Source organism: Elgaria multicarinata, chromosome 2 (genome assembly GCF_023053635.1).
Source record: "Elgaria multicarinata webbii isolate HBS135686 ecotype San Diego chromosome 2, rElgMul1.1.pri, whole genome shotgun sequence".
Classification (NCBI taxonomy): domain Eukaryota; kingdom Metazoa; phylum Chordata; class Lepidosauria; order Squamata; family Anguidae; genus Elgaria; species Elgaria multicarinata.
This window is the reverse complement of record NC_086172.1, coordinates 116,473,611-116,495,919: the sequence shown is the minus strand read 5'-3', so window position 1 is coordinate 116,495,919 and position 22,309 is coordinate 116,473,611. Positions and strand designations below refer to the sequence as shown.

The 22,309-nt window shown below is 40.3% G+C and overlaps 1 protein-coding gene across 3 annotated transcripts in view; it reads left to right on the top strand.

The window, feature by feature from the left end:
* Positions 1–22,309, top strand: part of LRRC4C (leucine rich repeat containing 4C) — an 858,040-nt gene that overhangs the window by 494,032 nt on the left and 341,699 nt on the right. For all 3 annotated transcript variants that reach the window (XM_063117430.1, XM_063117429.1, XM_063117428.1), the window contains one exon: positions 7,770–7,947. The gene's annotated coding sequence lies outside the window, so the exon portion shown is untranslated. The remainder of the gene's footprint in view (positions 1–7,769; positions 7,948–22,309) is intronic.

Genomic DNA, 22,309 nt, shown 5'->3' with positions numbered 1-22,309 from the left:
TTATTGGCACCAGGAGGATTCACAGCAAGGTTTCAAGGTCTTCTCTTGACATTTTCAGACTTAAATAAAAATGAAAGCAGAGTATTTTAAACACATTTGTGTTGCGGTTTCCTTTCTAAAACTCGTAAATACTCAACTGCATTGTTTTGAATAAGGGGATACTGATTTTGACGTACAAAACTCGAATGAAGATTCATATAGTTGTTTATTATGATACTGAAGGTCAAACTACAGGTTACTTTAATGTAGTTTTCTACAACCAGAGTCCCTCCAGATGTTTTGGAGTTCAGCTCGGAACAGTCTCTGCCAGCATGCCCAATGGTCAGGAATGCTGGGACTTGTACCAAACCTGTTGAGGGTTCCAGGCTGGGGAAGCTGCTTTAAAAAAATAGCTGAGCAGCTATGACTTTTTCCTTACTCAAAACTAATTTGGGGGGGGGGGGAGAAGAGGACTGGGACCCTAGTATGGGCATAAGGCAACTTTATTCTTTGTCCTCTGCTGCACCCCCATGCCTGCATTTGCATTGCCCAAAAGGAATCCAATAATTTCAGTAGTAATATAGATCACCCTGAGCAAGTGTCACATGTAATATAAGCATGGTAGGGGAAATTCCTTCCCCCATATACATTCAATAGATACAGCAGCATGCACACAATATACTGTCAGGAACAGGGATCTCTGAATTAGGGCCAAATGAAATAATTTCCTCACGATACATAGGCAGCATAACAACATCTGGTTGAGCCAGCAATAAATAGGCACCTGCCTTATGTTCAGAGAAATATATAAGCTAAGTTTGGTTCATCTAACATATTGTTATTGACAAGAGCTATTTGGCAGCTAAGAAAAGGAATCATGATGGTGATAAAAACAGACACACAATGCCATTCTATAATTCCCTTCCAAGTCTATTTTGTGTTATTTCAGTTACTTAAAATATTTATTATTTATAATGTTTTGGTCGGCCTTTGGGTACTGCAGTCTGAGTGAGCTCCCTCTTGTCCCACACTTCGCCAGCTTGGTGCTACTTTCCCTTGCCATGTCTAACTTCCAGTTCTCCTCATTAAAGGATAGGTCCTGCCTCCAGCCCAGTCCACTGTAGCTGTGTGATCATGGCAGTATGAGACATGATAGCCATAGGAGGACATGAGACCAACAGAAGTGTGTGTGTGTGTGTGTCAGGGTGGGGGAGTTTCAGATACCTACACATTTAATTCTCCACAATTCTTATACCAAATCTGTTACACCCCATTGCTTAATCAATCAGTGACAGCACAGGTTGTGCCACCTGCTAGTCCCAGGAGGGTGGGAGATAATGAATTTGTTGCTCTGGTGACCAGGACATACACCTGTCCCATCATAAATAAAGATAGGAGGTGTGTAATCATGGGCGAGACAGCCAGTTGTAGTGAGAGGTACATCTTAGCCCAAGGACGATTTACCTCTAAGGCTCTTAGAACTTAGGGCAGAGAAACTGTCCAGTAGTCCCATTTCCTTAGTCTGAACTCTTGAAATATTGAAAGGAGGCCCACTGTCCTTTGTTCTGAACAAGCCTAAAAAATAAAGGTAGCTACAGTATGCATTGGTCCTTTAATCAATGTGCGGTTCTCAACAGAAGCCCAATTCTGCCAACCACTTATGTTCCCTAGGCCTTTTAATAAAAATGGGACATGTCTGTCCTGCATAAAGCAGCTTCTACTAGGAATGTGAATTAGTCTCAGATGAAACCCAAAGCCCAAGAAGAATCAGGTCACTTTGGTTCAGTTCTATTGCTTCTTAAGTCAAAGAGGGCTTCCCTTCAAAGGCAGCAAAACCAAACTCGCTCCAGAATTGCAAATTTCATCCACTTTTGAGAACAGAAAAAACCCCTGTTACAGCCATTTGGTGGTGGTGGTGGGGATTTCCTGTGATAGACAATGGAAAACACAAAACCACAGATTTTTGGAACTTGACTTAGGTTTGGTACCAAATCAAAGTGGACAGACTCCAAATTGGTCTGAATCAAATAAGACCATTTTTCTGAAGGACCAAATCAGGGGTCATCAAAACTGGGAGTCTGTTTCTGGTGATTTTAGACTTGTGCCTAATTGTGGTCTGTACCATCTAATTCCTAAAACACTACCTTCATTGCTTTAACAACAGATCAATCGGGTTTTCTAGCTAAGTTTACAAATTCTGAAAATTACTTTGTTTTGCCTAATAAACATTAAAGGAAGTCAGGAGAGCACTAAATGCAAGGAAAGAAGGGAGTAGACATTTGCTATCAATGCAATAACAAACTATGGCAAAGGGGCTACCAAAATATAACTGGGATTGTTTAGCTTAGGAAAAAAGAAAGTAAGGGGAAATATAATAGAGGTGTACAAAATGATATATGGTATGGAGAATGTGGATAGGCAGGCATTTTCCCCCCTTCTCTGATAATACTAGAACCCAGGGTCATCCCATGAAGCCCATTTTGGGAGATTCAGGACAGATAAGAGGAAGTACTTCTTCACACAGTACATAGACAAACTATGGAATTTGCTACCGTAAGGCATAGTGATGGCCACCAATTTGGATGGCTTTAAAAGGGGGTTAGACAAATTCCTGGAGAAGGCTATCAATGGCTGCTAGCCCTGATGGATATGTGCTACCTTTAGTATCAGAGGCAGTATGCCTATGTCCACCAGTTGCTGGGGATCATGGGTAGAAGGGTGCTATTGGACTCATGTCCTGCTTGTGAGTTCCCGGTCAACAGCTAGTTAGCCACTGTGTGAACAGAGTGCTGGACTAGATGGACACTTGGTCTGATCCAGCCAATCTTGATTATTATTGTGTGTTGCTCCAAGTCTTCTATCCTTTGGGTGGTACATTTAATCTTCTGCTTTTAGTGAAATCACTATAAATCTGCCTTGATCCTGCAAAATAGGATGGGCTCTAAAGATAAATAAAGCATTAAATATAATATGTTATGCTAATTGTGGAATTTGAGGCTCTCAGTTGGATAATTTGAAAGTGGTCAAAAGAAATTTCTACATCTCTGACACACACATTCCTGGTTATTTGTTAAAAAGGGGGGAAAAGGGAAAAAAGAAAGACTCTCTCCATGCAATACCATGTGTATTTTGGGTCATATTCAGTTCAATCCTCATTCTGTTAAAAAGTACATTTAAAATGAGAAGATTACCTGTAGTTACCTGTAGTTATCCAATCAGCAGTTTGCTGGTGTTCGTACTAAATGTGAGAGGGGAAAGGCTGGGTGATTATGTTTTCTGAAACATGGTAATAATCTCTGTGGTAGAGCCGGAAAAAGGATGAGCCTCGGCAAAAATCATTCTGAGACATCAAAATTTATAAAGCAGAAAATAGAACCTGGTGATGGATGACATCCTTTTGTCAACCTGACAAGAAATGCAGCCCAATCAGAATCTAAAATGCAAGGACCAGAAAACAAGCCGAAAAGATTGGGTAGGGGGCAAATGCTCTTGATTGAAGCATAATGGAGGGTGAGGTGTTTTTTATTTTATTTTATTTTTAAAGCCTGAATGTGCTGCTGATGGATTACAGGTCATTATTTTGTTTCTTTTTAAAAGGCTTCTATACCAAAAAGGTGGTAACACTAAACTAGGATCAACAGTCCTAAGAAGTAGTGAGAGGAGAGAAACAAGCCAACAAACATCTATCATAAATAATTTTGCCCCTCCCCTCTACTTACAGCCTCTTGTAAGCATGGGGGAACAAATTTGATTGTCTGTCCCAGAGTCCGATTAATCCAGATGGATTTTGGGAATCTCTTGGGAATGTTCCCTGAAGCTCAGCCAGTGGTACTGCTGAGATCCTTGTCACTGCATGAAATGAGGAGATGATGCAGGCTATCATTAGGGTAACTCCCAAACATCCTTGACATAATTGTAGAACAATGTCAGTTCCTTGGGATTCCGAGGAGCTGAAGGCAATGAAATACTGTGTTGAGGATTAGAGTGCAAATGGCATAAATTCTGTAATAAATACAATCGAACACAGGTAAGACTCCATTTGTGATCTTATTCTGTTGTGGTAATGGCAGCAAAGAAATCTTACTTCTCTGCTATCACTGCATCTGCTCAGCAGCATCCAGTAGAGCTCTTCTGGGTGATTAAAGCCTCCTGGATGTAGGCTTTAGAACACAACAACTCAAACCCTCAAAGGCCTGCTGTGAGCAATTTGCTAGACATTTTGCTGATAAAAGTCACTCATATTCATGTTTATATGAATGTCATTGTTTGGACAGAGATGGATGTGGCTAGTGACCCATCTAGTCATTCTATGGATACCTTTTGGCTTGTGGAACCTGAAGATGTGAACAATCTGCATGGAGAACTGAGACTTACAACTTGCTCTTTAGATTCTTGTCCATCCTGGCTTGAGAAATCTACCAAAGTTGGGTTGGGTAACTGCATCCCTGAGGTAGTTAATGCCTCCTTGAGGGACAGGGAGGCTTTGAAAACAACATAATGAAATTTAATAGAGATAAATGCCAAATTCTACTCCTAGGAAAAAGAAACCAAATGTGCAGTTACAAGATGGGGATACTTGGCTCAGCAATACTACAAGTGAGAAGGATCTTGGAATTGTTGTAGATAACAGGCTGAATATGAGCCAACAGTGTGATGTGGCTGCAAAAAAAGCAAATGCTATTTTGCGCTGCATTAATGGAAATCTACAGTAGCTTCCAAATTCTGCAAGGTTAGGGTGACCATATGAAAAGGAGGACAGGGCTCCTGTATCTTTAACAGTTGTATTGAAAAGGGAATTTCAGCAGTTGTCAATTGTATATATGGAGAACCTGGTGAAATTTCCTCTTTATCACACCAGGTAAAGCTGCAGGTGCCCTGCCCTCTTTTAAATCTGGTCACTCTAGTATAGCTCCTGCACCTTTAACTGTTGTGATGAAGAAGGAATTTCACCAGGTTCTCTATATATACAAATGACACCTGCTGAAATTCCCTTTTCTATGCAACTGTTAAAGATACAGGAGCCCTGTCCTCCTTTTCATATGGTCAACCTATGCAATATTTATTTATTTTTATGCAAGGTATTGGTCCCCCTCTATTCAGCAGTGGTTAGGCCTCATGTTGACTATTGCATCCAGTTCTGAGCACCACATTTCAAGAAGGATGCAGACAAGCTGGAGAGGGTTCAGAGGAGGGCAATGTGGATGATCAAGGGCCTGTGAGGTCAGACTGAAAGAACTGGGCATGTTTAGCCTGGAGAATAGAAGGATGAGGGGAGACATGATAGCACTTTTCAAATATTTGAAAGGTTGTCATACAGAGGACTAGGATCTCTTCTTGATCATTCCAGAATGCAGGTCACAGATGAATGGGCTCAAGTTACCGGAAGCCAGATTCTGGCTAGACGTCAGGAAAAACTTCCTGACTGTTAGAGCAGTATGACAATAAAACCAATTACCTAGTGAGGTTGTGGGCTCTCCCACCTGAGAGGCATTGAAGAGGCAGCTGGATAGCCATCAGGTATGCTTTAAGGTTGATTCCTGCTTTGAGGTTGCTTTAAGGTTGGACTCAATGTGCTTTAAGGTTAGTCTCAATGGCCTTATAGCCCCCTTCCAACTCTACTATTCTAAGAAAGAAGCAGTGATAGCCCTTATTGAAGAAACCAAATTTAGATCCTATGCTTTCAGATAACTACTGCCCTGTATCAAATTTGCCACTCTTGGGCAAGGTGCTGCAGTGTGTGGTGGCCTCATAACTTCAAGCAGTGATGGATGATACTGATTATTTAGATCCGTTCCAATCAGGTTTCAGGTCTGGCTATGGGATGGAAACAGCCTTAGTTGTCCTGGTTGATGGCATGTGCCAGGCAATGGATGGGGAGGAATGTAACCCTGTTGGTTCTTCTGGACCTCTCAGTGGCTTTTAGTACCATCAACCATGGTATCCTTCTGGATCGTTTATCTGGATTGAGCTTGGAGGCATGGTTTTAAAGTGGTTCTGGTCATTCCTGGAGGAGCCGTCTCAGAAGGTGGTGCTGGGCACCTTTTGTTACTGCCCATGGCCATTAGCTGGTTGGGTGCCACAAGGTTCCATCTGTCACCCATGCTTTTTAACATCTACCAGGAATTGCTCTGGGAAGTCATTAGGAGGTTGGGGCTGATATCCAGCTTTATTTCTTGTTTCTATCTGCACATCCTAGGGAGACTTTAAACTCATGAACCAGTGTCTGGAAGCTGTGTGAGGCCTTCCACAATTATGTTTTATCTGACTGGGTTGTAGTTGCAGTTGTAAATTTTGTTTTATGCTGGTGTTTGCTGCCGTTTTGAATGTCTTTTTAATTGCTGACTTCATATGCTTCTATTCATTATATGCATCTCTAGCCTCAGAATGATAACGGGGAAAAAGATTTTTCTTTCAACAGTCTAAAACAGAGGTGGGCAACTTGTGACCCACCAAATGTTTTGACTTACAACTCCCATCAGGCTTAGCCAGCATAGCTAATGGTGATAGATAATGGGAATTTTAAGCCAAAATAACTGGAGGGCCACATGTCGCCTGCCCTTCCATAAAATGCTTTTGTTATATGTAGGTTTATTTCATTTCATTTCATTTTATTTAAAGTATTTCTTGGCCACCTTCAGGGCAGGAGCACTCCCAAGGCAGTGTACAACAATAAAACACATAATAAAAATCAGTGTGACATTAAAAACAGTTTAATTGCATTTTTCAGCATGACACTATATAAAATATTTACCTAATTCAGACTCTTATGAAGGTTAAGGTTCTGCACCTTTGGTGGAGGCATGGTGTAAAGCCTCCATCAGGCTCATAATGCATCATGTGAGGCAGGCTTTGCACGTGAGCACCACTATGTGCAGAAATTCAAATTATTTGATTGTCATACAATTCAGCCTTCATCTTGTGTGAGCTTCCATGTTGACTGCTGGCATCATACCTTATGGTTGTTCTTTAGTCTGAACTGGTCTGAACTGGTCCATGAATGCCATTTTGTCTTCCAGAAACATATGGTTCTCTAGGTTGATGGGAAAGATCGCCATAGTGGTTCTTAGTCATTCATTAAAGTGGCTATTACTCAGGAAAAGATTTGGGAGCACTGTGTTTTGATCCAAATATCACAGCATCCTCTGCTATCATCTTGTCATTCTTGAAAATGAAAGACAAGGACATATCATCTGGGTAGTGGTTTTCAATTGCTTACCGCAGTATAGAAGTATCTGATCTTGCCTGAAAATGTCCTTGGCTGTGTGCATTTCTCAGATATGTAGCCCCCTTGCTGAAAATGAAATATAGTGATGGCTGGTAAAAGTAATAAAAGATATGAAATTCATTTGAGATTTAATAAAAACAATATTGAGAGATTGAAAAATATCATCCTGAACTCTTCTGACATAGTTGCTCTTTTCCATTATCCATAATATATGTTTGACGAATCTTTAAGTCTTTACTTTTTTAAAAAAAAAGGTTTGGTATTTTTAATTATCAGTGCTGTGTGGTGGTATTTAATTTATCTCTGAAGAAATAAATTGGCTTCAACAAGAGGAGAGGGTTTTTCCCCACCTGTAAGTAGTGGAAGAAGATTTTTAACTCTAATTTACAGTGATTTAACCTGATAATTCACTAATGAAACTGTTAGACAGACAGTGGGTTGGCTCTATATTATGACCACTTCTGTTTAGAAAAGGTTACATGTTTTGTATTCATCACGATAATTTTTTTAGGAAGAGTATTTTAAATTTTAAAAAAAATCACTGTAGCTTTCTCCCCCCAATTAGGTCCAAGTGGGGGCAAAAGAGAAAGCGAGAAAAAGAGAGCAAGAAAGAAGAAATAAATCTCCCTATACAATGTGTGGATGAGGAAAGATACAGAGCAAACAAAGCAAAACCAAACTAAAAAAGAAATGGACTCCGTTTTGTGAATTTGGGGAGCTGTCCAATGAGAAATCCTGCACAGGTAATCAGTTGCTGTTTTCATTTCAAGTTCCCTGACATTTTCTCTTCCAATAAAATGTACATAACTGCAATGTGAGTGCAATTTCTATTTCATCCATGTCATTTGTTTTTAGAAGTCTGTTACAAAGAGAAGGAAAACAACCCTGGAAAATATTATTCCTGATGGTGATTTATTTCTGGGGAACTGATATTAAACTGATTTTCAAATGGAAGATTTTGAACACTTCAGTGAAGTTGAAATAGCAGTAAGACAGGCTCATGTACATGAGCCTTAGATGTGACTGGGTTTCTTGAGAGCTTTCCATGTTCTGATATTGGGTGCCAATTGTGATATTATCGCAGAACACAGTGTTTTGGGAAACTGTTTATTTTTCCCCTAGGAGCTTTGAAGTTGGTTCTGGCAGCTGCAGTCAAGTGAAGATGAGTTGTGTTTAGCCTGGAATGGAACTTGCTGAATTCTAATCAGAGCTATGAGTAATTTCAAAGTCATTCTTCCATTTGTTAAGTCTAAACTTTTAGTCATCATAAAGGAACAGAGGACTACACTGATAGGAATTGTAATATTTTGATCAGATTAGAAAAGTCAAAGTTCAGAGCTCTGCCAGGATGGTTGAGGAACATCATAATCAACAGAGAGAGCCCTAGTAGACATTATCAGAGCTGCTGAAACATATTGTCCTCATCCAAGTACAGCTGAATATCTTTCCATCATATTATTTAAGAAAATAATACATCCCCTCTTTTCCCACTGAAGAATTAACCAAGTAGGACATGCATTTCCAAATTTAATGAGAATGAGCCACTAGAGGAAGAGATACGGATACAAACAAAATAGTCTTGTGGCTCCTGCCAACATCTGTTTTGGGCCAATTCCAGGTTAAAGCTGGTTATGGTGGGAAGATGGATCTGAGAAATTCCAAATTGATTTTCCAACTAGGATGAAAAGACAATACTCCACTCTTTACCAACAAAACATAGCTTTCTGCAATAACAGTCCTGACATTCCTCTTTGAGATATTTCAATCTGACTTCTGGCCCATAAGGACAGCAACAGCTTCACTGGCTCTAGTGGATTACGTTTTGGGGAAATTAAAAGTAGTAATTCTTCTCTGTTGATTCTGTCATTGACATTTTACACTGTGTACTGCAAACCAATTTTGATTTTTGCATATGAACTGAAAAATTTGAATATCTCAGTGGCTAGAGACATCCAAAGGGTAGTCATCCTAGGAGATGCTGTTCAGTATTGTGGAAGCTAATTTGGGCTTCTATGGGGTTTTGTTTAATCATTGAAACCACTAGGAATATTTGCAATGTTGGACTGCTGCATTATCAATATGCTGGTGACACTCAGTTCCATATTTAACTATCTACGTAATTACTGATAAGCATAGCAGTCTCTTCTGAATCAGTGTCTGGAAATTATGATTCTGAAATATTTTGTTGAAAGGAAGACATGTACATATGTCTGGCAAATGTATGTATCAAAAGTCATCTCTCCACTAAAATTGTACATTTTGTGGGATGACTTCTAAAATAGCATTTAAAGTCTGTCATATATATATATATATATATATATATATATATATATATATATATAAACAAAAACGGTCTAGTATAAATGAATTGTCTATTTTTTATTCTTCTTTTTTTGAAAGACCACAGATTTGGGGAAATTGTGTAAGCAGCATGAGGCAGCCTTGTGTGCAATGTAGACATATGGCTGGGTGATATCCCGTAGGGTAATGCATGGTGAAGACCAGTAATAATAACTGTACCTGGAAAATAAAGGTCACCCATTGGAGTTAATGCCAAGAAATAATCAAAGACTCTGAGCAACATAGTAATACAGAGTGGGAGACTGTGGTAAATGTGTATATTTCAATCAGGCTGTGAATATATATTCTTTGTGGACCAGAAAAAGAAAGGAATTATTGGAACAGTTGAAAATATGTTTTTTTTTCCCCTCCCAACAGAGTTATGCATGTTACTCTGATATATTTTATCTGGTTTAGATAGGAGAAACGTGCAGTTTCTAAAGTGCCGTTTTCCCCAATTTCCTTTCCACTGTTCAGTAAAGTGCACTCTGCTCAAATTTACAGATTGTAGCTTGATCCAGCAACTCACAAAGGATCAGATGAATTAATTTAGTCTATGGAGAAAGTGAATCAGCACATATATTCTGCTATGCATGTGGATTAAGTGCTTTAATCAAAATGAATATAGTCCCACAGTTGTATATCAAGGCAAGAACATTGGCTTGGTTTGATTCAATTTGTATGGATGGATAATGAACCCACCAACTTTGGAAAATCAGTTAATGGAGAATTCCTCCACCTAACCTAAGTTTCCGCAAATTCCACTAACACAAAACATGCCAGAATTTGTCCTGGAAAGCAGTTTTGGTCAAAATGAATTCTGGAATGGACTAGGTACCCACTGTTTCCAGCAAGTATTAGATCTTATCCAGAAATAGCATGTGAGAAGATGACAAGCACAACCTAGGGATTATTGTTTTACCTATTTAACTCCACAAATCTGAGTTTTGTTCTCATATTGGTACTAGTATCCTTCTTCCTGGAATTTCACTTCAGAGAGTGGACAGAAAAAGCAGAACAACAAACCACCTTTCTAGCATTCTCTAGCTTTATAATTTTCATCATTCTTCACTTGCCATCATTAGTAGTTTAAGTATTGAATGAACAATAATGATTTCAGGGCTCCTTGATCCATCGATAAAAGAAAGTAAGAACACATATTCTAATTAGGGCCAACCTTGATGCCGCACTCTCAAACAGTTACTTCAACAGTAGATAGAAGGCAGCGGTTTTATTATTTGCTGTGAAAACTTAAGGAAATGATGAATGAGACAGAAACAACACAATTTTATGCCTGTCTCCTGCTACTCTTACTAAATTTGATCTAAAAAGGCTACTACTGTAGGTTCTGTCTCTGCCTGTGTTAACCAAAACTGCTTCCTTTGAAGTATCTATCCACTGTAGTTACATCTTTCCTTTTAAAATAAATAAATAAATATGTATACTCCATCTTTCAATCCCATAGGGATTTCCAAGGTGCATTATGATATCTAGATCTAGATATCTGAAGTAATGGTCAGTTTGTAAGCTCGGTCTTAGAACAAATCTTTGCCAGCTGTGTTAGCATTCAGTCAATCTTCTGGGCAACCCTCTGTTAAATATACTCTTTGTACAAAAGTCATTTAGATCTAGTGCAGCTTGCACATATGAATTAACTATTGGATATTCCAGCTGAAAAGCCTTGTGCAGTATTCAATCCTGCCCATGCACCAGCAGGATCTACCGCTAGTGCAACGGGGAGCTAGCAATTCTAAAAATAACCTGAAATGAGCAAAAACATTCATTTTAGTTTCCAGAATGGGGCAGGTAGGCAGAGCTTGAAGAAGGCAAGTTCTGTTGACCTGCTCCAATCCAGAAACAAGAGTTTACCATGGGATTCCACAGTGCTTGCACTCCAGTCAGTGTCAGCGAACTATAGCGGATTCTCCTCCCCATTCTGGATATGTTTTGCACATTTCCCCCCATGTCCCACAATTTATGCAAATAGTAATTTGCAAAAAAAAAAAAAAAAAGATGATATTTTTTTCCCTTTTGGAAGGGGAGGGGGGCAGGTCTTGAAATTTGTGCAAAGGTCATAAATTGTTGTTATTTTTTAAAAATCCATCTGCTATCTTGCATAACTGCACATCATCACAAATCCACCTGTCAGTAGAGCCTCCTGTATCTGCATAAGTTTCCACACAATATAGAACCCTGACTTTCCAGAAATCTTAATTGCATTAATAAAGGAGGCTCTCCTGTTCAAACTGTTTCCCTCTATGTGTACAGGGCAATGGATGTGACAATGAAGGGAAATGGAGCTGGACTGCTGTTCTCCTGGAGTGTTCATTCAGTGCAGGGGGAAGAATGCATGAGTTGGGCTTCTGTGTGATTACTCCACATAAATTGTGGACAAGGAGGAGCAAGCACATTCACTGCTTGAATATGTGAACCAGCCCAAAACTTACCCCACAAATATCCAGGAACCAAAAGTGAAATCTTTTCTATAGCGAGAGTTTTGTTGGATGTCTTTCATTGCATGCATTCCTGTTGCCACAGGAGACAAGCCAGTTTTCAGTTTAACATAATTTTTGTCCTGCCACCAGAAGGAAACCATGAGGGAAGTCACTGGGTTATGGGCCACAAATTAATTATTAACAAGGGGGTGCAACAGGAAGAAACTAGGATACAGTAAATATGGGTACGCCCTAACCTAATAGACTTCTGAGACACCCTAGCTCCTGGAAGTCCAGCACACTCTCTTGTGCCCACCCTGCCAGACCCAGCTTGCTGGGATGTGTTGCATTCTCGGGCCTCCACTTCGAGCACCTCAAAGCTTTTCAACTGCCCAGCAGCCGTTCACCCTCATCTGGAGCCCCCATTGTGCGCAACAGTGAGGCTCCAGAAATGGCATATTTCCCAAGTTGCATAAATGGCAGCTGTAAAGGCCCGAATTATGCAACTTGGGAAATATGCAATTTCCAGAGTCACCATTGTTGCACACAATAATAGCTCCAGGTGAGGGTGGGCGGCCTTATGGCTTCGTAGGGTGCTCGCTGGGCCATGAAGAGGTTTACACGGTGCCACGAGCAGTGTCTGACAGAGCTGGAGCAGATGAGTCCATCCATCTCTAGATGGAAACTTCCACTGAGGAGGATGCAGTGTCCATGGCATATTATTCCCTTTTTCCCAAGGGAAGGACAAGACTACTCCAAAGTACCAATGGCATTCACTTCATGTAAAGACAGAAAATAAGAACTATCTTTATGTTTTGTTCTTTCCCAGGACAAACTTTTTTTTTTTTTGTAATTATTCTGGCTGTTGCAAAAGATTTAATTGGAAAAACTTGATAAGTTTGGGATCAGGGTATTAATGTAAAATATTTCACAAATGTTCAAATTATATAGAAAAGATTAAAACCCTGTCTTTGTGATGTTTCGTTGAATTTAATCAATCTATTTACAGTTTTATTCAAAGACAATAACTGTGAATCTTACATTTAATATTTGGGGACACTCTGAGTCTTCGTATGATGATAACTCTAGAATCATCTGAAATGACATTTTGAAAGGATGAAATGACACCATTAGGAGATGGTTATACATCTTTATGACAGATACTTTGATCACAATCTAACTGTGGAAAATTGCCCAATAGCTCATAAGAAGCAATCTCTGAACATGTGTTGTCCCTGCATGGAATCCATTATGATGAGTCTGTAAATTACATAACCCAGAGGAAGTCAAGCAATGATATTGCAAACAAGAGTTCTTAGTCGAAGGGGTTTGCATTCTTAATCCAAGTTTGGATTTATTACACTTGTTCCTGGAAAACACTGATAAACCGAAAGCCCTGACAAATGCACATTTCAATGAAAGCAGTTGCTCTTCCACTCTGGAGTAAAAGAAAAGAATAAGCTTTGTATATCAGTGTAAAATATATTTTGCTGAGTAGAGTTTTCCAGTAGATAAATTCTGCACAGCTGGTATAGAGCAATGCACACTGCTAAAAAAAAAAAGTCTACTAATGCAGCGAATACTTCTAATAAGGGACAGGAGAAAATTAAGAGTCTACTGTTTTGGGAGATTTTTAGTTTGTTAGGAGCAAATCTTACAGGATCCTTCATATATCCATTTACTTAGTGGCTTACCTTCTCCCTTGCACTATATAAATAAGTAAAGGAACATCATTTACACAAAGCTAAGAAAGGATTTGCATCCATTGGGCAAACTATTGGGCAACAAAATGGTAAATGAGATTCAGGGCAATTAAGCTGGATCCAAACTACCTCTGGGAGGAATGTTGCCTGTCCCACTAGAGAATCAAGGGATGCAATTTCTGTTAATTATGCTTTCCCTTGCCACCTTCTGTTTCCCTGAAAACATTCTCCAGAAGGTCAGGGGACCCTACAGAACAGTGTGGAAGCTGGCAATACGGCTGCAGAGGGAAGTAGGGAAAAAATGTCTCTCTCCTACTTCCAGAAGTGTCCACAATCCTTTCCATGAATTGAAGGACTCTTTCCATTGGCAAAATGGCTAATCTGGATCAAACCAACCATAGGTAAAGTGATGCCCATTGGGCCGAAACATAATACAGTCACATTTAAACTGATGGTTTGGGACACTAGTGGTGACTAATGATGAATAAGCTTTTGGGTTGTGCAGATAAAACGAAGGGAAAAATATATCAGAGGTGGATTTAACCACGAGGCTGGGGCTGTACCATACCGCCCAACCCCATGCCTCCCTGGTTTAATTTAACAAGCAAACAAAGAAAAAAAATGCTGTGCAACCATCAGTTTCCTATTGCAGTGGCCAGCTGCTGTTGCTGCTGCACAGCCACCCTGGCACCAAGAACTCATGGTCTGGTGTGGCAGTGTCATTTATTTATTTATTTCATTTATATCCCACCTTTTTTCCTCCAAGAAACCCAAGGTGGCGTACATAGTCCCCCTCCTCTCCATTTTATCCTCATGACAACAACCCTGTGATGTAGATTGGGCTGAGAGTCTGTGACTGGCCCAAAGTCACCCAGTGGGTTTCCATGGCCGAATGGGGACTTGAACTTGTATCTCCGAACTCCCAGTCCAACATTTTCAGGATTGTGCATGCTGCCTCCCCCCCCCACCTCAAAATAGGAGAAATTGTTCTCCAGGCTGCCAAGCACATTCTCCTCCCTCAAGACAAAACATATCTCTAAAAAAAATGTAAGAAATTGACTCTGATTAGCTAGCTCTGAGCCTGAGGTAGCTAATCAGAGAAGTCGCCTTCCTTCCACAAGCGAGGGGATCTTTTGTGACTCATTGGCTGAGCCGAACCATAGAATCATAGAAAAGCAGAGTTGGAAGGGGCCTACAAGGCCATCGAGTCCACCCCCCTGCTCAATGCAGGAATCCACCCTAAAGCATCCCTGACAGATGGTTGTCCAGCTGCCTCTTGAAGGCCTCTAGGGTGGGAGAGCCCACAACCTCCCTAGGTAACTGATTCCATTGTCGTACTGCTCTAACAGTCAGGAAGTTTTTTCTGATGTCCAGCTGGAATCTGGCTTCCTTTAACTTGAGCCCGTTATTCCGGTCAAATGAGTTTGGAAAAAAGAACTAGGAAAGAAGGAGAGAAAGAGTGTTTTTCTTTGTGAGTGTGGGTGTTTTCGTTTGCTATTTCTCCATTTGCTTTGAGGACTAGGCCAGCAAAATTCTGTATGTAACCTCACTTAAATAGGGCTGGGAGCTGGGTTATATTGGTAACATTAACTTATGTTTTTGTGGGAATGAAAAAAAAAAATCATAAACTGGCTTACAGTTCCTTTGTGTGTCTGGGAAAATCAAAAGCTGGCTTTTAGCTCATAGTGTGACTGGGGCCAAAACTACACCAAGCAGGAGGAAACAATTTTAAAATGGTTTGGAAACTATATGTGGAGTGTGTCATGGGCCCCAACAGTTGTCAGAACTGTTATAAACCATTTTAAAGCAGTAGTGTAGATCCTGCCTGGAAAAATCATAGGCTGGCTTATAATGTAGTTGCACAATGTTATGTCTTAAAAAAAAGAAAGAAAGAAAGAAAGCCTGCCACATGATTGGCTGGTCAACTTTTATGTCTTTAAAAGCTCCTCTGCACAATATTGGCTTCCTTTCTCCTGTATTTTGTTCTATTCTTTTTTTCATAATCTGGAGCATTCTTCTAAATATACATATTTAAACCTGGAGGTTCTTTTAGAAAGAAGTATGTTTATATCATTAGGAATGATTAAGGAATTGGTTCTTTGTGAAGTCTGATAGGAATTGACTTGAGCCTCACCCCCTGACTGATGTGCGAATCCAGATAACTTTTGAATTTTGCACCTTTCTGAAGTATCAAAATGCAGGAAAATGTGTTTTAGGGTAAAATGTGTTTAGAAATGCATAGTTGGAGATAAAATTTGTTGATAAGTGTGTATTGTATAAGAAAATATTTAAATACAATTTTTTGCAGGGATTTTAAATTGGGGGGGGATTAATATAAGAAGCAGGATAGAATTGACTTATGATGAACATATACGAAACAGACACAGACTGGAAATAGATCAATCTATCCACCCCTAGTTTTCATCAAGGCTTTCCAGGATAGGAACTCTTGTACAGTTTTTACACATGCTTTTAGGTACTTGAAAGATCAAGAGGGGGGGGGGAAGCCATTTCAAGCTCTTTCAGCTTTGACTTCTCTTTCTGTCATTCAAAAAAAACCCCACAACTTCCTTTTTTATGGAGGTCACCTTCCATCTAACTGGGTGTGAACTTGATGGCAACAGGGAGAAATGCCTTCTCTCCTTGTTTGTGTAACGGAAAGCTTTCAAGCTGATCTCATCACTCTTTCCCTGCATTTTGTAGGCACTGACATCAAGTCAAAATGCATTTTCCTTCTTTGGTGAGAGACAGGGAGGAGCTGAGTGAGTACCCATCCTTTGTGTGCTATTTAGAATGGCAGGTTGGTGAATGGGACAAAGGGTACCTAGGGCAAATAGCAAATGTGGTCATCTGCACTCGCATTGCATTCACATCGACTCTGACAGCATTTTCACAGCCCCAGCACAAGTTCTCTCATGGGAACGCATCCCTCGTCTCCCCACAGCCGCATCATGCTGCCTCATTGCACCCCCTTCCTCGATTGTGCATCCCCTTCCGCTTGCTGCTGCCCCACTGGCTCTATGGAGGGCTGCAAGGTCAGAAGAAGTGGATGTGCGGCTCTCATGAGCGCTTCCACATCCACTTCTTCTGGCTGACTCTCCCTAAAGCTGAGGCATCAAGGACAAAAGTAAAGGGGGACATTGTTATGAGGGAAACAGAGGGAGGGCAGCCAGCTACTCGTGAGACCCCTGCCAGCTGCTCTGTTGCGGACACAAATGTCTTGGCTGACGGGGCTCTCCAATTGGCTGCTCCTGCCACTCTGCCCCCTAATGTTGGTGCCTCACCCTGCTTCATGGGTGGGCTGGCCCTATACCTAGAGTTCATTCTTATGAGAAGCATCAAGAGTCAGTTGTGAATTGTTTTCACAACTTCATGCTTTGACTTTTATTCTTCTTTACAATATTAGAAAAACAATGTTTTGTTATTATTTCTCTTCTATACATATATGCTGATAAATGGTAGCAGGAGCATAAAACTGAAAGAAACTTCGCAACTTATCTGGTAATTCTGAAAGAATTATTATTTACCTGTTTGGTGCATTCTCTTCCCCTCCTTATTGTTTTATTATGATTCTATTAGAATGTTAGCCTATGCGGCAGGGTTTTGCTATTTTATTGTTTTACTCTGTACAGCACCATGTACACTGATGATGCTATATAAATAAATAATAATAATAATAATAATATACTTCTTCACTGCCTTTCAAGATTGTGGTCTTCCCAAAGTGGTGAACAATATATAAAACAGCAAAATTTAGTGTCAAAATTTTAAAAGCAACTTAAAATTTTAAAAGCAACTTAAATTTAAGATATATATATATATATATATATATATATATATATATATACACACACACACACACACACACACACACACACACACACCATTTTAGGTCCCTAACACCAATACATAACATAAAACCTTTTCAGTTAAAAGCCAGAGAGAAGTGTGTGTGTGTGTGTGAATGAATCAGCCACAGATGGAGTCAGCTGTTTGTCTCTCAGGAGAGAGTTCCATATGGTAGGATTTTATCCAGATTGTGATTTTATATTGTTATTTTATATCAAGTTTTTATATTGTTTGTTTTATACTTTGAATGGTTTTACTTTTTGTTAACCACCCAGAGAGCCACATTGCACTTTGCAACCATTTTCAGGAATGCCACCTCACTCCTTTGAATAGAGCCCCAGATGGTCCTTGGAATGTGTGTGTGTGTGTGTGTGTGTGTGTGTGTGTGTGTGTCCATGCAGAGTGTGCATATGTATTGATTGCAAGCCATGTGACCTGTAGTCCATTGAAAGCAGTGGCGAGATATATGTTGTTTTGTGACAGGAGCCAGATCTCCTAATTGTTGTGATGGGAGGCAGTGTGTGCTTTCCGGAGACCGTTTGGTTTGCTAGGTGTTCCTCCTACCCCAACTTCTGGCGACCAATGGGAGATTGCCTTTCACCTGGGAACACCCCTGGCACGGTGCCAGAACAAGGTCAGACAGCAGAAGAGTTTTGCTGAACTGGCTCCAGCAGGAAAAGTTAGGGTAACTCCCCATCATTTCTGCTGTGCATCTTTGTCTCTTTGCCCTGCGGTGGCAGTGACTCAGCAGCTGCATCGTATAACTGACACAGTGCCAATTCCCAGCCACCATGGGGCAAAGAGAATGTTTAGACAGATGATGTCTTTAAAATGGGATAAAACAAATTCATGGAGGATAAAGCTATCAATGGCTAAAAGTGATGAAGACTATATATTGCCTCCCATATCTCAGTACCAGTTGCTGGACAACACAAGTGTGTGTATGGAGGGTGGTGGTAGTGGTGGTAGTGCCTTTGTGCCCTGCTTGAGGCTCCTAATAGACATTTGGTTGGCCACTGTGGAGCAGAACATTGGACTAGGTAAACCTTTGCTTTCACCCAATGCAGTTCTTCTTAAGTTCTTATGTAGTTCTCCTGAACGTTTTCTCACTAAAAGCCCAAAGTAGAAAAGAACACAAAACTAGAGAGTTGCAGTTTGGGATGTGAATCAGCAAAACTCAAAGTCATTGATGTTCTATGGATTCCACCTTGAAGCTCATTCTCTGTCCAATTCAGATTGTTATGCTGGGTTGTTGTTGTTGTTTGCATGAAAACTCATGTAATTTGCTATGCATTTTGCCAAATGTATTTATTTAATTTATTTATTTATTACATTTCTATACCGCCCAATAGCCAGAGCTCTCTGGGCGGTTCACAAAAATTAAAAACATTCAAAGTATAAAACAACAGTATAAAACCATAATATAAAATACAATATAAAAGCTCAACCAGATAAAAACAGCAGCAATGCAAAATTACAAATTTAAAACACCAAGTTAAAATTTATTTATAGACTGTTAAAATGCTGAGAGAATAAAAAGGTCTTCACCTAGCGTCTAAAAGCATATAATGTAGGTGCCAAGCGAACCTCCTTAGGGAGCTCATTCCACAGCCGGGTGCCACAGCAAAGAAGGTAGCCTCCTCCTGGTAGCCGCCTGCCTCATTTCCTTTGGCAGGGGCTTGCGGAGAAGGAGAAATGTGTGCATAAACTGTGTACATTTTTCAGACGTACTCATTAGTCTCCCATTTGTGTGCATTTTTCAGAAGTACACATTTTCACCAGTGTATTTCAAATGTACACATTTCTCAAATGTACTTTGTGCGTGTGTGCATTGCAAGCTCAGAAATGTATAGATATTGACCCCACGTTGCATTCCATTCTCTGTTTGCATCCGGGAGGTGTGAATGGGGTATATTCTGGTCAAAAATTAATTGAAGATGCGGAAAGTTTGCTATTTTTTTTCTTTAACTAGCTCAACGTGTTTCTGATAAAATCTTTCTTCTGGAACTGAAAGAAAACACCAGTTGCTAGGATTGTTTTTGAGAGTGAAGTTCTTCACAGTGACGCCCAAAAGAAAAAGCTGAGGACCTTTTAGTTATTGTTACATATTTAACAACTTATGTTTCCCTTCAGCTCCTGAAGAAGGGTTTTATCCGAAACATGTCAAGCTAATTAAAGAAGAACTTATTATAGAAGAGATTATTTTTACCAGCACTAGAGCTGGCCTCTCTTTCCGCATCTGTGTTGTGGGGCTTCCCCCACCCCCTCTTTTCTCCACAAAAATTAATTGAAACAAACTTCTCATGTAGTTTCTTAGCCAAGAAAGCTTAAATGGCAAGTCAGTTGAAATCAGCTCAAAATCAAATCAAAACAGAATTAGTGCATCAGCAAAATGCTTGTACTACAAATAGTGTTTGGTTTCAAAAATGGAACCAGTGCACCTTTACAAATCCCAGCGTACATTACTGTGCAAGATCTTTCCACCAAACCACTTTGCAAAAGCATCACTAATGATGCATGCAGTAAATGAAATAAAAGTAAAATAATAGTTTTTTAGTAAGAGCATGTTGGCGTGACAAATCTCAGTAGAATTACGTTTTGTAAATCTCGAGTTATTCATTCATTTATTTCCCAAGACATGCTTTTCACAAAGATGACTTTCCCCTCTTTGTAAGATAGACATGTTTTTTGATGCAAGTGATGTATCGAGCTTTCCCAGTGATTAACACTGGAAAATGTGTACTGCGTCAACACTGTGTTGCAAGTGAGATTCCATTTTGTGGGATATGTAGAAAACTGAGAAGCCCATGCAGGCCAGAAGTCAAAGACCTGAGGTAATGTAAACTTCTGTTACACTTGACATTTTCTAGGGAGTTCTTTGTATAAATGTCCATCCTTGAACATTACTGTCACTTCTGCTTTGACTATGGAACATTAACTCTGTTTTTGTTGCTCACATCTAGCAATGATCAGATGAAGTGTGGCATATTCACGCTGATAACCTAGCATTTTCATACTTTTAAACATGTGTGTGCATGTACAAACACACACACACACACTTTAAAAGCACACTTTCCTACTGGAGGTAATAAGACACAACTATATGAACACATAGTGTTTTTGAGGATGAATTATCATGTTTAATTCAAATAATAGAAGGGGTTATGGTAGGAGTGACTGACAGGTCTGCCTTCTAATCACAGAGCACATTTTGCCAGGGGATCTTCAATCATTATGGTTTGGGGGAAGTCAAAGCTGGAATTGTAAGATGGCCATTCTTCCAGTATCACCAGGATTCACTATGAAAAAAGCCTTAAACTGGTTTTCTGTCACTAGTTGTTGCACCTATCCTTCTACAACTTTGCAGGTTTCTTGCCTGGAGACACCTATATCATTGTCTTATCAATCCCTCCTCAAAAAAAAAAAAAAAAAAAAACTATGAAGAAATTTGAGGACTCTCCTTCCACATACACTGCTGCACGTATCCTTCTGAAACTTTGATTACTTAGGAAGACATCTATGCTGTCTCTAATTTTTATAAGAATGGTTCACAAAGAACACAGGATAATAAGTGCACCATCTTTTGGATACCCTCAAAATGTAAAGCCCTAAATATAAAGTACTTGGACAAAAACACTGCACCTATTTTTCTGGAATTTGGCAGGTGTAATCCTCTCCTAAGGAGTTAGTATACCTGAAAATCTCTTCCACGTATGTCAGTGGGGAGGTATAGGGCTATTAGATGTCAGGGGGCTAAAAGATGTAGGCCCAAAGGACATTGTAGAACTCTTTGAGGACCGCTGTAATGAATTTGCCAGGCACTTCCAGGACAAAACTTTTGACATCCGTCAGGACTTAGACTCCAGTGTTATAGCAGTTGAATCTAGAGAGGTATCCAGAGCGCAGGCTTGTCCTGTTTTCTTGGATGAGTTTCAGTTGGTACAGCTCGAGGATGTTGACAAGGTGCTTGGACAGGTCCGCGCGACCACCACTGTACTGGATCCTTGCCCCTCTTGGTTAATAAAAGGAATGGAACAACCAGCTGGGCCAGGAAAGTGATTAATACCTCTTTACGAGGGGGAGTGGCCCCAGGCTGCCTGAAAGAGGCGGTGGTGAGACCACTCCTAAAGAAACCTTCGCTGGACCCAGAAAATCTTAATAACTATAGGCTGGTGGCAAATGTTCCATTCCTGGGCAAAGTCCTTGAGCGGGTGGTTGCGGGCCAGCTCCAGACACTCTTGGATGAGACTGATTATCTGGATACATTTCAGTCAGGCTTCAGGCCTGGTTTTGGCACAGAAACAGCCTTGGTCGCCCTGTATGATGACCTATGTCGGGAGAAAGACAGGAGAGGGAGTGTGACTCTGTTGATTCTCCTCGACCTCTCAGCAGCTTTCGATACCATTGACCATGGTATCCTTCTGGGACGACTCACTGAGCTGGGAGTGAGAGGTACTGCTTTGCAGTGGTTCCACTCCTGTCTGGCGGGTGGGATACAGAAGATGGTGCTTGGGGAACATTACTTGGCCCCTTGGACTCTCAAGTATGGAGTCCCACAGGGGTCGGTTTTGTCCCCCATTTTGTTTAACATTTACATGAAGCCGCTGGGTGCGGTCATCCGGAGCTTTGGAGTGTGCTGTCATCAGTATGCTGATGACACGCAGCTCTATTTCTCCTTTTCATCTTCAGCAGGAGAGGCTGTGGATGTGTTGACCCAGTGCCTGGCTGCGATAATAGACTGGATGAGGGCTAATAAACTGAAACTCAATCCAAACAAG